At 47.1% G+C, this 4,802-nt stretch overlaps 1 protein-coding gene across 1 annotated transcript in view; it reads left to right on the plus strand.

Moving 5' to 3' along the window:
* The window catches only part of ZC3H7A (zinc finger CCCH-type containing 7A), a 54,766-nt gene that overhangs the window by 6,141 nt on the left and 43,823 nt on the right, over window positions 1-4,802 (plus strand). The gene's annotated exons all lie outside the window — the stretch shown is intronic.

Genomic DNA, 4,802 nt, shown 5'->3' on the forward strand with positions numbered 1-4,802 from the left:
TGGGATTACAGGCTTGAGCCACCGCGCCCGGCCTCGAGACGGGGTTTCACTGTGTTAGCCAGGATGGTCTCGATCTCTTGACTTCATGATCCGCCCGCCTCGGCCTCCCAGAGTGCTGGGATTACAGGCATGAGCCACCGGTCCCGGCCCACGCTTGCTTCTTGTGAACGGTTTTACCAGCTTCTATCTCCTGGGTCTCTGAACTTTGTATGAGGCATTCTCTTTACACTGGGCCGCTTACTTCATTCTTTCGTTCAAGTATTTGTTGAGCTGCACCCAGATGTTGTTCTTACAATGAAGGCTAAGAAGTACCGGGTACCTGCTGAAGTGAATAAGAAGGGTGAGACTGGGGTGAGGCAGCAGTTTAGGGTGGCAAGGGAAGGTCCCTAACAGTGTTATTTAAGCCCACATTTGGATGGATGAAAAGGAGCCAGCTCTGTGGAGAGCTGGGAAGTATATTTTGGGCAGAGGGAGCAACAAACACAGTGATTTAGAAGCATGGAGTGCCTGACTTGTTCTGGGAGCTCTTAAAAGGTCACTGTGACAGGAGCCTCATGTGCGAAGCTGGGGGAGGGAGGAGCTGCATGGCTTGAGGAAGGGGGTCCGCTAGGTCACCCTACGGAGGCAAGGCTTCATCCAGCGTCCCGAGCAACCGCCGAAGGGTCTTAAGCAAAGTGCAAGAATTAGGGTGTGTGTGTGTGTGTTTTAAAATTTATTTTAGAGACAGGGTTTCGCTCTAGTATACCCAGGCTGGAGTGCAGTGGTGTGATTATAGCTTGCTGAGCCTTGAACGCCTGGGCTTAAGCGATCTTCCTCCCTCAGCCTCTGAGTAGCTGAGACTACATACAAGAAGGTGCCCCAAGTCTGGGCTGATGTTTATTTTTATTTTTTACTTATTTTATTTATTTATTTTTGCGGCAGAATGTCGCTCTGTGACCCAGACTGGAGTGCAATGGCGTGATCTTGGCTCACTGCACCCTCTACCTCCTGGGTTCAAGGGATTCTCATGCCTCAGCCTCCGGAGTAGCTGGGGTTACAGGCGCTTGCCACCGTGCCCAGCTAATTTTTGTATTTTTAGTAGAGACGGGGTTTTGCTGTGTTGGCCAGGCTGGTCTCGAACTCTTGACCTCAGGTGATCCACCTGCCTTGGCCTCCCAAAGTGTTGGGATTACAGGCGTGAGCCACCACGCCCGGCCCCTACATCACTGTTTGTAGTAAAATGGTGGGGTAGATTTAAAAAATACTTCAAGATGAAACATGTACTAGAAGAAAATATGAGAGGAGTGAGTATTTTATAATCTCAGAGTGGGGAAAGTATTTCTGAGTATGTCAGAATCTAGGAGCCATAAAAGGAAATACTGATAAATTCAGCTACTTAAAAAAAAAAAAAAAATTTAAGAAAAGGCCGGGCGCGGTGGCTCACACCTGTAATCCCAACACTTTGAGAGGCTGAGGTGGGAAGATCACCTGAGGTCAGGAGTTCAAGACCAGCCTGACCAACATGGAGAAACCCCGTCTCTACTAAAAATACAAAAGTAGCCAGGCGTGGTGGCGCACGCCTGTAATCGCAGCTACTCGGGAGGCTGAGGCAGAAGAATCGCTTGAACCTGGGAGGTGGAGGTTGCAATGAGCCGAGATCGTGCCATTGCACTCCAGCCTGGGCAATAATAGTGAAACTCCGTCTCAGAAAACAACAACAACAACAGTGAAAAACCTTTGCTGTCAAAAATAACCAAAGTCAAAAGATTGACATCAAATTGGAAAAAACACCAACATCAGAAAGGACTATTTTCCTCAACATATAAAGAGCTTCCATAAATAAGTAAAGCTCAGCCTGGAAGAAAAATGAGCAGAGGATATGAGCAAACAATTCACAGACAAGGAAGTACAGATGATTCTTAAATCTGAAAGGACGCTCAGCCTTGATAATGAGATTAAAACAAACCAGCCTCATCACATTGCCACGCTGTTTCTCACTTTTTTGGTTAACAAGGATTCACACATTTGATAATGCCTGAATGAAGCAGTGAACCAGGAATCCTGTGCATTGTTGGTGGGAGTATCGCTCGGTGTATTGTGGCAATAACTGGCAAAATAAATACATATGCCTTTTGTCCTTTAGAAATTCTTTTTTTTTTTTTTTTTCTGAGATGGAGTCTTGCTCTTAAGTTCAGGTGGAATGCAGTGGCACGATCTCTGCTCACTGTAGCCTCCACATCCCAGGTTCCAGTGATTCTCCTGCCTTAGCCTCTTGAGTAGCTGGGATGACAGGCGTGTGCTACCACACCTGGTTAATTTTTGTATTTTTAGTAGAGATGGGATTTCACCATGTTGGCCAGGCTGGTCTGGAACTCCTGACCTCAAGTGATCTGCCTGCCTCGGCCTCCCAAAGTGCTGGGATTACAGGCGTGAGCCACCATGGCCGGCCTATCCTATAAAAGTTCTTTAAAGGGTTACTTAGATATGTATGAAATGCCCCGTGCACATGGTGACCTTTAAAGATTGGAAACAACCAGAAGGTCCATCACCAGAGGCCTGGTAAAATTATAGTACGGCCATATCATTGAACGCTGAGTGCGTATTGAAAACACACTGATTAGATACTCCATGAAGACAGTAGGGTACAGAACTCGCTGGTAGCTCCAGTTTGAATAAAGAAGAACATATACACTGCTGGGCACGGTGGCTCACGCCTGTAATTCCAGCACTTTGGGAGGCTGAGGCAGGCCGATCACCTGAGGTCAGGAGTTCAAGACCAGCCTGGCTGACATGGTGAAACCCTGTCTCTACAGAAATAACAAAAATTAGCCAGGCATGGTGGTGTGCGCCTGTAATCCCAGCTACTTGGGAGGCTGAGGCAGAAGAATTGCTTGAACCCGGGAAGCAGAGGTTGCAGTGAGTTGAGATCGTGTCATTGCACTCCAGCCTGGGTGACAGAGTGAGAGTTCGTCTCAAAAAAAAAAAAAAAATACACAGAATACTTTTATCTTTTTATTTTGAAATAATTATAGACTCACAGGAAGTTGCAAAAGTAGTACATGGAGTCCCATGAACCCTTCACCCCTGCTTTCTTCAATGGTGACATGTAACTGTAGCACACTGTCAGACAACCAGGAAATTGACATTAGTATAATACTGTTAACCAAACTACGGGCCTCACTGGGTTTTAACCAGCACTAGTGTGTGTGTGTGTGTGTGTAGTATTATGCAGTTTTATCCCATGCGTAAATTCATGTAACCACTCCCACAATCAAGATACAGAATCGTTCTATAGAATATCTTTGTCGGGCCTGGTGTGGTGGCTCACGCCTGTAATCCCAGCGCTTTGGGAGGCCAAGGCAGGCAGATCACGAGGTCAGTAGTTTGAGACCTGCTTGACCAACATGGTGAAATGCCATCTCTACTAAAAATACAAAAATTAGCTGGGTGTGGTGGCACACACCTGTAATCCCAGGTACTCGGGAGGCTGAGGCAGGATAATCGCTTGAACCCAGGAGGTGGAGGTTGTAGTGAGCTGAGATCACGCCACTACACTTCAGCCTGGGCGACAAAGCAAGACTCCATCTCAAAAAAAAAAAAGAAAAAAAAAGATATATGTATATATGTATTTGTCAGGACTTTTCTGAGACTGGTAACAGTGGTTGGTGGCCCTCCAGGAGGGCAAATGGGTGGCTAAGTGATCGGGTGGGAAGGAGACATTCCTTTTCACTGTCATGTTAAAATGGACAGTTTGGGATGTCTGTGAGAAATTCAAATGGAACTGTCAAACAGGCGGGAGGGTCTGCCTTGGGATGGATGTGAGAGTTGTCATGGGGCCCTCGATGAGGGCATTTGACATCTATCTGGTGGAGGGAGGCCCTGTATGGGAGCGTATGGCTCCGGGAGATCTCAAGAGTGGGTCCTCAGGGCTCTCAAGGTGAGAAGTCTGTGGAGATGGAGCCTCAGCCTGCAGGAGACGGAGTGGCCTGTGAGGTAGGGACAAACCTAGCCAGGGCTGTGAGGTGGAAGTTGAAGGGAGGGGCCCCGAGGAGGGAGTGCTGCTGAGGCTGAGTAAGAAAAGAGACTGTTGGTTTGACTTTGTAAAGTTCTTTCTTTCTTTAAAATTGAGGCTAGATTTTAACAGGATCCAAAAATAAGATGGTATATTTTTAAACATCTTTTTTTCTATTTAAAAAAAGCAATATGGGGCTGGACAAGGGGGCTAACACCTGTAATCCCTGTGCTTTTTTTTTCTCCTTTGGAGACAAAGTCTTGTTCTTGTCCCCCAGGCTGGAGTGCGATGGCATGATTTCAGCTCACTTGCAAGCGCCGCTTGCCGGGTTCAAACGATTCTCCTACCTCAGCCTTCCGAGTAGCTGAGATTACAGGCATGTGCCACCACGCCTGGCTAATTTTTGTATTTTTGGTAGAGACAGGGTTTCACCATGTTGGCCAGCCTAGTCTCAAACTCCTGACCTCAGGTGATCTGCCCACCTCAGCCTCCCAAAGTACTGGGGTTACAGGCATGAGCCACCCGACCTGGCCAGTCCCTGTGCTTTTAATCCCTGTGGAAGTAAAAAAATTAGCTGAGCATGGTGGCACACTTGTAATCTCAGCTACTCAAGGGGCTGATGGGGGAGGATCGCTTGAGACCAGAAGTTCGAGGTTGCAGTGAGCTGTGATCACACCACTGTACTCCAGCCTGAATGACAGTAAGACCTTGTCTCAAAAAAAAAAAAAAAAACCCAAAACACAAAGGGGTGTGTGTGGGGGGCAGGTTATTTCACAGGTAGAACTAATAAATGGTGAGGAAAAAAGAAATT

Source organism: Colobus angolensis, unplaced genomic scaffold, assembly GCF_000951035.1.
Source record: "Colobus angolensis palliatus isolate OR3802 unplaced genomic scaffold, Cang.pa_1.0 Scaffold692, whole genome shotgun sequence".
Lineage (NCBI taxonomy): Eukaryota > Metazoa > Chordata > Mammalia > Primates > Cercopithecidae > Colobus > Colobus angolensis.